General features: G+C 34.6%; 1 protein-coding gene across 1 annotated transcript in view; it reads left to right on the top strand.

Annotated features, from left to right (window-relative positions):
* The window catches only part of ZNF385D (zinc finger protein 385D), a 428814-nt gene that overhangs the window by 321060 nt on the left and 95634 nt on the right, over positions 1 to 12120 (top strand). The window lies entirely within an intron of this gene.

The following is a 12120-nucleotide window of genomic DNA, read 5'->3' as shown; positions in this document are numbered from 1 at the left end:
GTGTTTCAGGATGCATACGTGACCAGTATATCTGGACTTAATTTGGGATAAGAGCATCCAGTTTGCTTGACTTAAAATCACTGAGAGACTGAAATCAGCATGTGGTAACTTTTAAACAGAGAATTCAAGGAGAAAAAAAAAAAAAAAAAAAAAAGAACTAGGTCAAAGCCAAATCACTAGTACAGAAATAGACTGTGTTGTGAAGTGTAATGATGATGAACAAGTGAATGAATTTCACACTCGTACATTGTCCTTTTATGGTAGGGGAAAGAAAACAAACAAACAAAAAAAAAAAAAAACCACAACACTGAAGTACCTCCAGAAACTGAAGGCCTCTACTAGCTCTACACGTTAATGTTTGGACTTGATGATCTTGAGGGTCTTTTCCAACTCAAATGATTCAATGATTCATTACTTTGTAGATATATTCATGTTGATTTGTGGAAGGAGGTGCTGTATAAAGAGGTATCTTGAACATTTGGTCTAATACTTCCCAATGCACAGAAGAACAACAGTTTTTCCTTCCTTTATTTTGTTTAGTTCTGGTTTGACCGTGACACCTTAGCTTTTTGTAGATAAGAATGGTACTGCCCTGGCAATAATTTTATCTATGTTTTAGTTTTGACATATCATTCAGATAAAGCTAAGGTGAAATTGCATGGAGATGTACACTGCTAATATGTCATCTTTTCCCAAATGATGTAAAAACATGCTGAGAATTATTTAATGTATCACATTTCAGAGATGGGTACAAAGGGATTAAAGCACTTCAAATAATGAATGAGCTATAACTGTATTCTCCACAGCTGTTCAGGGTGCTCTGGATCACACTAATGATTCAGTCACTAAGACTGACAGGAGACAAAATGAACCTCTGTAGAGAATTACTGAAAAAGTAGAGTGACAGTGTGGGCACCCGATACTGGAATAAGTTTTTTCTGTTCATCAAAAGGAAGCATAATTTTTGGTTTTGTTCCATCGTTTATTTGGAGAAAATGTGAGTTTTCAACTGTTTGGGAAGGGGGTCAATAACGTTATAATCACTATTTGTTTTAAATTCTTTCCTTTCTGTCTTTGGCTACTTTCTTTCTCCTTCAGAGACTGAAGCAAAAATCAGATTGGTCTTGATTTTGCAGTTACCAATACCTTATTAAAATGCAAGCAAGCAAACAATCAGACCTTCTGACCACCTATTTTCTTGTGTTCCTGTGAGCCCATTTAGCTAGTACTGAAGTCTAATGTTATTTACACATACATACTTTACTTACATACCTACATAGTTACTAAGCACAGAAAGGTTTATTTTCATTGGTATATAAGCTCTCAAATATATCAAGAGAATTTACTCTTTGTTTTAATTTTCCTATTTCTTTCTATCTTAGTTGAAGTGAGTTCCCTGAGCTTCCTCATCCTGGTTCAGTTGAGTGAGTTTCCTCATCCTGGTTCAAAAATTCAGACAGGATATAGAACTAATGATATTATGGAGAAAGTAAGCATGTTGGAGACTTCTCTTGTGGACCATAATCTATGAGCTGAGTAAAGTCAAAATATTTTTCTATGTAAGGAGATATAATGCTCTTAGTAATCTGTATGAGGGCTGTGAATATGTGTGAGAGTGTGTATGTGAATCTGTATGAGGGCTGTGCACACTGTTTACTCTTATACAGAACCACTACCTTATACACCACTTATATACCGCTTATATACCACTGCATATAAAGGTATATGCCAACTGTAGTACTTTCATACTCTATTCTATACTATATTACTATACTATACACTTTCACAACTATAGCAGTTCCAATGTGACTTTGGAGACAAGTATTTTTCTTGATTGAGTGCTGGTGATTAAATTAATTCATATAAAATTGTCTTGAGTCTTAAGTTTTATATCTTTGAATTTCCTGAAGAAAGAGAGCAGAACATTTCTTCTGAGAGAAAAGATTGGATTGGAGATTATGCTTTATGTACTTTTTTTTCAGTGTTGACCTAAAAGTGTTAAAAAAAAAAAAAAAAAAAAAAAAAAAAGGCCTGTGGTCAAATAATTACATCAGCAAATGTCTACACTTGCACCTGAAGTGAAATGTACCTATCAGAACGAGGAGAGAAATTCAATAACTTTTTCCTTACTCTGTAGTAAAGTGTTGTCAGAGACTTAGTACCTAAATAAGCAGAACAGCTTTGTTAAATGTTTCAACTGAAATGTTGAAGTGGTTTCTCTGAAATGGTTATAAAAAGAGAGTCTGGGAAAAAAAAAAAAAAAAATCCCTCTCCAAGATTCAACTACAGAATTTTAGCCTTTGCTTCATGAAAACATTTGCTCTCTCTTCCTGAAAGGCAACATAAAATGATTCTGTCCCCACAACATTTTTTCCTCATATTGTGCAAGGTATGGATTAAATGGTGCTTTGGGGTCCCTTTTAGTCTCATAATCTATGGATCTACAAGTATGGCTTAGAAGCTATAACTTCTTACCTCAGTGTTAAATCTTACCTCAGTTACCTGGATTTTATAGAGTATTTTTATGATCTTAGAAGATCTTGGCTTGGGTTTTTTCAGGTAATTATGTATGTTTTTAAACATTCTAATTATACCCTACAGTGTAGTTCTTTATGGTTTCCTTAGAGTCACTGGTATAAACATGATTTAAAAAAAAAAAAAAATAGGTATTTTAAAAACAGGCTAAAAAAGTATAGCAGTATAATTGGGCAGGCTGTATTGCAGAATTATTTTCCCACTCCTTAAACATGTCTTTACACAGACATTTCTTTGAAATATATGTAGTTGTTTGTAGCGGCTTCTTTGGACCCTCATCTATTTGTGAGGAATTCCTTCTTTCAGAGTTCAATTTTGTAGAAGTGAAGAATTAAGTGCCTCTCTGCCAGTTCTCTTTCTGGCACACATTCTGCTTTTGTTTTTGTTCTGATTAGAAAGACCCACTGTTATTAAATACCAATTATAACATTTGGTCCATTTTTCCAAAATTCATTCACTTATGAATGATCTGATTGGGAATTTGTTGTGTAATCCTCATTATGCCTGCCAACCTTTTGTTCCGAGCTCTTTTCTTAAGCACGAAACGTAAAAATGCCCTTTGCTTCTTTTTATTTTTTTCTCTTTTCATGCACTTGTTTTTGCTTTGTTCCTGGTTGAAGCTAGGAAAATAAATGGCATTTGTGAACCCTAGGTTTTCATCTTTATTTGTATCTTTAGAAAGGGTAAAATATTTCTGTCTTCATGTATCAAGAAACTGTTTTGGTTTTAATCATATTTTTAGTATCTGCCAGTGCTTAGGTTAGTGAGAAATTGGAAAGAAACAAGCCACCCCTTTTTTTTCTTACTGTTTTTGTAATGTCTACTAGACATTGAGTGAATTATTCTCTCACATTCAAGGTGGTCTGTTTCATGTTAGTCTGCTCTTTAGCTGCAATTGTATTGAACATTGTTCACCGAATAATTGAGCAATATGACAAACATGCCACATTTGTCACCCTTTCATCTTTCCTCCTTTGGGAGAATTTTTTTTAGGCTTGTTAGAAATTTGTGTGTTGTTTAAATCCGCACGGGGGAATAAACATGGTTTTGTAATTCAGAAGATTATCATCCATAGTGTTCTTTTTCTGTTTGTTAAAGAAACTGGAGAGCATGTTTTGAATGACATGGAACTGAAGAAAAAGGAAGGCCACCCCATGCCAAAAAAACAGTTGAATACCACCCTGGAGAGTCATGAGTTCAACTTGCATTTGGAAGGCTGCATTTAGAACTGTGTACCACCTTCATAGATGAGTCCAAAGTCAGGAACTGTGTAGTGACAATATGAAAGGCAATATAATAAGGTGTATTAAATTAGACAACTGGAATTAATGCCCTCCTTTGTCCACCATTTCAAGGGAATACCATCTTTTATCTAGCTAAAATTTTGAAAATAAGTTACTTACACTTGTGAAGTATTCACATTCTGTGTCAATGAAGACTGTAGGAGAGCCAATGAATAGGCAAAAAGGTGTGTTTGTTGATGAGAAACTCAACATAATGCACTTGCAGTCCAGAAAGCCAACCATATCCTGGGACACATCAAAAGATGTGTGGCCAGCAGGGTGAGGGAGGTGACTGTCCATCTCTGCTCTGCTCTTGTGAGACTCCTGCTGGAGCGCTGTGTTCCAGTCTGGGGCAACCAGCAGATGAAGGATATAGTCCCATCAGAACAGGTCCCAAGAAGGGCCATGAGGATTATCAAAGGGCTGGAGCACCTCTCCTCTGAAGACAGGCTGAGGAAGTTGGGGTTGTTCAGCCTGAAGAAGAGAACGTTCCATGGAGACTTTATAGCAGTCTTCCAGTACACAAAGGGAGCCTACAGGAAAGCTGAGGAAGGACTCTTTGTCAGGGGGTGAAGTGATAGGACAAGGGGGAATGTCTTTAAACTAAAAAGGGTAGATTTAGATGAGATATTAGGAAGAAATTCTTACTGAGGTGCTAGAACAGGCTGCCTAGAGAAGCTGTGGATGATCCACATGTATGATGTGGTGTCCCTGACACCACAGGGAGGTTGGAACTTTAAGGTCCTGGTCTTTAAGGCCCTTTCCAACTCAAACCATTCTGTGATTTTATGATAATTCTCAATAAGAGCAGAACTTGTGTTTTATGCAGTAAACGAGGTCTAGGGCCATTCATTGAACCACTTGAAGAAAACAAAACATTGAACAGTTGCTTGTTAAGTGAACATTATCCGTCTTGTGGACAGAACAAAGGATCTTTCAGAAATAAATATGTGAACATATCTTAAAAATGTATATTCAAAAAGATATTAAATTAAGGCATTTCCTGTTTTTAAGGGCTTGATTTGCAAATTCACTCTTTTTTTTTAGCAATGTGTTTCTGTATTTAACACACATACACGTACATACAGAGATTTGTTCCAGTTTGACAGTCTTTCACATGTTGTTTAGTGTTTGATTAGCATAATCACTGTGTGATTATTTCTCACTAGCCTTAGCATATGCAAATTCTTGTCTTTTGACTGACAACCATTATTAGACAATCAGAGTATATGGATTTGCATAATCTCTGTGTGGTTACAGTATTTCTACACAATGCCACTGTGAATGCAAATCCTTTTGCTCTGATGGTTTCTCTATATTAAATCGGTTTGCCAGAAATGCTGCTGCCACCTCAGCACCGCATTGCCAAGTGGGAAAGTCCACAAGAAAAAAATAACAAAAAAAACGCAAGGAAAGAATACTAGGCTCACATCAGAAATGTGACTAGACAACTGCTACCATTAAAAAGATTAATTAAAAAAAAAAGTAAGAAGAAAGAAAAAAGAAATCCTTACATTTCTACAAGATTTCAACAAGCAAATAAAAAGAGGACTTGGCAAATTCATCCTGAAGTCCTATTCAAATTACATAAACAAGTTACATTATGAAGTGACTTCAGGTTTCTTTTTTTTTGTTTGTTTGTTTGCTTGATTTCTTGATTTTTTATTTTTTTTTTTACAAAAGTAATTCTTCAGAAACTATTGTACATTATTAAAATTGTTGCACTATAATTATTAAAATTATTTTACATTTAGGTTGAGTATTAATTCTGGTTTATGTACATGAAAAGCGCCAGGTTAGTGTTAACCTGTTTCATTGGCAACAGCAGAAATGGTAGACACTAAGAAAAGATGTGTAATGCTGATTTCAATTCTGTGCGTAATTATTCACCATAATTACTTGGAAGATACTAAATAAATTTGATGTAAATGGATAAACCATGCACACATGTAGAACATGTATTTTAACCATTTGACGCTGCATTGCTCTGCTTTCACATGAAACCAAAATATTGTTGAACATTCATTTTTGTATTTATTTGTACTTGCTAAACCAGTCTCATCATTCCTTTTGAATTGTTATGTTTGGTTATAAGATTCTTATTCACAGATTAATGTGATGTTGGGGAAAAGAAAAAAAAAAAAGGACTGCTAGCACTAACAATAGGATTTCTTATGGAAATACAGAATATTAAATATATGTAGCATCAAATCATTGAGCTATTGTTGAACTGTTCTTTTTCTGATTTGGATGCCAGTTTATTAAGAAAGTATAAGGTAGATTGTAAGTTACACATCTGACAAATCTGGAAGGTATCAGATACACTTAACGTGAGCTGCACAGATTTTTTCAAGAGGTCTGAGATGGATATGCACGGGCAGAAATCAACAGTGATGTGTGACTCCAAGTGGGTCCTATGCTTCCTGGAAATTTGATCTGTGGCACATGCTTTGTCTACCTTGTATATGTGGCTGTCGTAAAATGTAGTATATCTCCTGGAGAAGATGGTGCTACTGCTCAGCTGAACTGTGCCCAAAATATAGAAGTTCAGCAATATAAGTCAGAATTCCTGGCACCTCCCCAAAACATCAGTTTCTACATAAATAAAAATATAAGAGCATAACATAATATAATAATATGACATTTGTATAATTGATCGGCATGATTGTAAGGAAAATTATTTGAATTTTTGATGCTGCTGAGATCAGAAAGAAGAAAGAACTACTCAATTTTCAATTGAAAATGGTCAAATTATGCCCAGAGAGCATTTTCATATCAACTAATCCTCTAACTATAAATGACAGTGACTTAACATGACTGAGGAGTTGCCTATAGCTTTAGAAGAAAGACAGAAGAGCATTTACTAATAAGTCATAGCTATAATCCAGGAGGCAGTTTTATGTTTGCACTCATTGGTATTAAAACTGCATCAATTATACAGTTTTAAGAATTGGTTAAGTTCAACAGTAAGAAATGGAGGATATGTTAGTACTGTGTTGTATTTTACTTAGTAAGGCATTGTATATAATGTTGTTACAAGATTTATGCTGTTTCCAATGCTCTCACTAGTTTCACCATTTCTTGGGACATGAGAATGAATGACAGGAGCTCCCACAGAGTTACCTTTATTTCTTATGAATTTTACAATTAAGGTCTTCACAGAAGACTCAACTCTCATGTGGAGATACTAATACCTTGCCTGCAAGTGCAATAACATTAGTGCAGTAGTTTAACCTAATTTTGGGGCTTATAATTAAATGTATTTGCAGAAATGCAGACCTACAGTAGGAAACTATTCTCAGAATGTCATTCCTTTATTTTTATTGTAACATAATATTCTATTAACATCTGGATTTTAAGAAGTTCGAAAAGATACTGATAGCTGTGTCACTGAATTCATTTACCTATTTGAGTAATGGAGGTCATTCTTTTGGTGGGTAATTATTTTTTTCACCATGAAATTTTAAATTACCGCTAGAATGATCTACAGCAATTTTTTATTGAGAGCTTCAAAAACCTGACTTGTTTTTCTGCTCACTTAGTGTAGGATCATAGTGATTTGTGTCAGTCTTTTGCAGATAATTTCTTTGGCTTTGAGGTAAAAATGTTTTCTTACTTATTTGATTTAGACCTACCATGTGTTCTGAACAGGCTTTGGGCATCCGCATTATCTTCCTCTTTTGACCTGGATGCTTTTGTTTATAGATGTCAGTGCAACTCAATTAGTTCACTGCTAAATTCAAGCATTTGAAGTGTATGTGTCATGCCCCTTGTCTTTCAATACACAATTAAAACAACAACAAACCCCTCCTTTTTTAATGACATTTTGGGATTTGAGCTTTTATGGCTCAAATTTGTATTCTTTCTTTTGCAGTTGTTGTAACTTAGGCATGTTTCTGGAATAAAAAGTCATATAACAAAGACTAATAAAGTAACATATTAAAAAAAAAAAAAAAGTTGAAATTCAAGATGATCTATGCTTGAATTCTGGTTTCAACTTAAAAAAAAAAAAAAAAAAATCATAATTTATGGAACTGATATAAAATTTATATTTCCAAAGGGTCAAATGTCTCTGTAGGTAAAATTTACTATCCCGAGTTCTACCTTCTGCAGATATTTAATAAAATTTAATGAAAGGGAGAGTTGGCTACAGAAGACCTTCAAGGATAGCGGAATCTGGAAAAGATGCACAGGCAAGAAGGATAACATGGTATCTCCTGGGTCAAGTTCTTGGTGATTTTGTAGTAGATGTTTCATCCAGAAAGCTTTGTACAACAAAGCTTTTATCTGCAGCCTGCAATATGAAGAACCCTTTTTTTTTTTTTTTTTTGCTCTGTGGTAAGCACAAGAACAAAGAACGGTGTTTAGGTCATTGGGCTTAAAGTTTGAATTTAAATCAAGCAAGCTAAACCAAATGGGGGTAGTAAGGTCAAAGCTAAGAAAATGGAACAAGAGGCCAAGTTCTTCCATGCCCCCCAGTATAAGATTGGATTTTTCTGAAATATGGTAGGCTTAACCTGAAGATCTCAGGAAGGGATTACAGTATTTGATCAATGAAAGTAAACATTATCATGTTGCTACAAATTTCAGATTGAATAATTAAAAAAATAAGTAAATAAATTAAAAAGACTACTACTGCTGTATATTTTATACAATGAAAACAAAAATCAGCTGAATGAAATACAAAACCTTCATTAGAATCACAATCTAATCTCAAGCTAACAGTTACTTTGTGGTTTGCAGTGAACCTTGAACAATGTGTTCTCCCTGGACTGACACCAACCATCAACAAAGAAAAGTTTGACACAGCTTGTGCTATGTAGTAAGAGATACCTAGTACTGGGTGATAGCAAAGCTAAGCACAGTGAACACATCAAACACAGAACATCACATCTTGTGTGTGGTAAATTGCAATGCAAATAAGTTGGCGAGAGAAAGTAAAGGGACATCTTGCAAACCTTGTCCTTCTGCACAGCTTTGTCAGCTGAATCATAATCTTTTATGTGAATTGTAAGCCTCTCTCTCCTTCACTATCAATGGGCATAAAGTAAATCAATTACATCTAAGAAATACAAATGCAGCAATAGAGCACTAGTAACAAGTAAAAAGCAGATTTTATCAAAGTTTATCATTATAATTTTTATTTTGAAAGCAAATACCATTTACTTAAGTTGAAATTCAGTCTATACGTGTACTTAACAACATTCAGTGAACGTGGAAGTACTTGGAGATTCTCTTAAGTATCTCAGCACTCAATTATTATCTCAGCTACATAATGTTATTTCCCTCTTTATATTTCCCTGCAATCCTTGCTTTCTATTTTCTTTGCAATCAGCTCCTTCTCTTTGTTCCTCTGACTCTCAGCAGGACTCCCCTCTGTCTTCCAAAGTCTTTGAGATCTTAGTGCTTATCATGCTGCACCTTGGTATCACATTACCTCTCTCAAATTCCCTACATAAAACTTTTGGAAGATTATCTGGTGCTTTTGGATGGTTATTTGAAATTTATGGATTGGGAGTATTATACAGATGAAATCTCTATGAAAAAAATAACAAAGTCAAATACCACTCCAATATTCAGCCACAACTTTATTAGAATCTGTTCTGTTTTGAAGTTTAATTCTGCTTTACAGTATCAAAGAGCAGTTGTCAGAGAAAGGATTCTTACTTTGAAACAGCTTTTCTTAATCAACTTGAAGGCTGTCCAGAACACTTCTTCATATAGAGCCACAAACATAAATCATCCAAGTTCACAATAAGGCCATGTAGCTGTATATCTACAAGTCTGCATCTTTAGAAAGAGAAAAGGAAATGTGCAGACAGATTTCTGTATCAGCAGATAAATAGGAAAAAAATCTCTGGAGCAATTAAGAAAGAAACTTCACATTTTTCCATAAAATTAGATACAAGACAAATCAACTACCCCACCCATTCTTTTTTCTCTTTTCTCTTTTCTCTTTTCTCTTTTTTTCTCTTTTCTCTTTTCTCTTTTCTCTTTTCTCTTTTCTCTTTTCTCTTTTCTCTTTTCTCTTTTCTCTTTTCTCTTTTCTCTTTTTCTCTTTTCTCTTTTCTCTTTTCTCTTTTCTCTTTTCCTCTTTCTCTTTTCTCTTTTCTCTTTTCTCTTTTCTCTTTTCTCTTTTCTCTTTTCTCTTTTCTTCCAATTGTGAGAGTTATTTGACTTATTCTAAATATGTGAGAATTGATTCCACCAGAAGTCCAATCCCTTTTGGAACTAGAATTCTTACTGTGAACATAAATAAATACAACTAAAAATGTATTTGTTCCAGCTTATGAGACATGGTAATGCCTTTCATATAACACTTAAGGCACTGTTCCATAGGCACTTTGATTTGAAATGACAAAGTGACATTTCTGTAGCTTGCTAACAACCCTGGCATGTTGACATAAGCCATTAAATAGACACAAGGGCTGTAGTAGGTGGATATTACTCTTTTCTCTCATACAGAACCAAAGGACTGATGTATCAAGGGAAGAATAACAGGAAAGAACCAGTTCTGAAAAAGGAAGGAAGATGTAGAAAGATGAGTAATTAAAACCTGCTTCTCAAGAAAACCTATGTCAAGAAAAAAATAGGGGCCTATTATAGTCAAAGCCCTAATTATCTATTACCAAAACATGATAAAAAATTAGTGATAAAAAAGGATCAACAATCTAAAAGGGTACTGTAGTACCCGTCACGACATGAGGCATAAAAGGCTACAGTCAGAAGCCACATTTGAGAATTGCTTAATTATACAGGATAGATGCATGCTACAACAGTGTAAGGTCAACTCTTAGTATATCATCTGTTAGGTAATCTGAACCTATGTGTTGTCTTGGAGCTGATCAGTTCAGCAGAAAGTTAGGAAGTTAATGTCTACTTTAGTTATCTGGGCCTCAGTGTAACATCCAAAGCACTCAGGAGAAATAATGAGATTATAGGTCAGACGTTTAAACTTTCTTACTTTATGGCACTTGAGGGAGAATGTGTCAGAGTTTATTTAACATGCTTACACTGAAGTCTAAACTAATAGCATCTCAAAACTGTGGTTAAGAACGTGAGTCTCTGGTTCAGATGTTACACTCAATCAAAGGACGCACAAAGTATTGCTACCGTGTGTTGACTTATTCATATATCTAAGCTTGAGGTTTCCATAAGTATTTTAGACCTGCAATGGTGAGAGGAACAGTATGTAAACGTCTTAAAAAATTAGGCTAACTTTCCTAAAAGTTCAGCAGCTGTAAAATAGTGTTGGTTAAGGTCAGGTTATGCTTTAGTGCTGAAAGTGTACAGCAAGGTAAAGGTAGGCTGGTTCTACTGGCATAAAAAGTCACGTCTTGAGGAATGGAGCAGTTGAAATAAGAACTGCTGTTACTGTTTGTTTACCTGCCTATGTAGTTTTCTTCTTTCTGGTCTATGCAATATTATCTTTGGATGTTGTTATTTTTAAAAATTAGGCTACAGAGTAAAATGAGTGTATAAAGCACAAGGTTGGATCACAGCTAAAGTCTTCATATTATCTTACACAGTACGCTGCAGTATCAAGAATCAACCTGAAATACAGTCTATACGTGTACTTAACAACATTCAGTGAACATGGAAGTACTTGGTCAAATATTCTCTGACTTTAGTGATCAATGCATTTTTTCGGTTATGTTACAGTGATGTCCCTAGTTCTAGGGACTAATGCTCATTTGTGATGGTGGTTTTACAAACGGGTGAGATATTTCACTTTTGCATTGAATTGAAGAGGATTTTCAAACTGAACATTTCTTCTAAACCTTTCTATAACATCACAGAGTTTCCCTTTTCCTCCCTCCCTCTCTCCTCTCCTTCTCCCCTTCTCTCCTGATCTGAATTTCTTTTCAACAAGAATTAGTTTAAGCCCATGACCTATTTCATACTTTACACTGAACAGATATCAGATGATGCAACAATTCTGTAGTGAACTGTTTTGGATTCACTGCAATAGAGGCCATGGCTGTCTACCATTACAGCTTCCATGAATCATTGATTACTTTGAGAAAAAGCTGTTATTCTTTATTATAAAATAAACCTTTGATAATTGACTCAAGAAAGTAAATCACGAGGATGTGAACATAGAAAAGGTGTTTGGCTCTCAAAGCACATATAAAGTATCCTGTCTGAATACTGATTATTGTCAGTTAGAAAATTAGATGTATTTGCTTCATCAAATTATGTGAATTTTTAGTAATAAAATTCAAAGATAAAATCTATATTTGAATTGCTTAAAGTTGGCATACCAACTTGCTGTAAAGCTGTTACTAGATTTTAGGAATAT

This window comes from Aythya fuligula, chromosome 2, assembly GCF_009819795.1.
Source record: "Aythya fuligula isolate bAytFul2 chromosome 2, bAytFul2.pri, whole genome shotgun sequence".
NCBI classification, from domain to species: Eukaryota; Metazoa; Chordata; class Aves; order Anseriformes; family Anatidae; genus Aythya; species Aythya fuligula.
The sequence above is the reverse complement of the archived record's forward strand: the minus strand, read 5'-3'. Positions and strand labels throughout refer to the sequence as shown.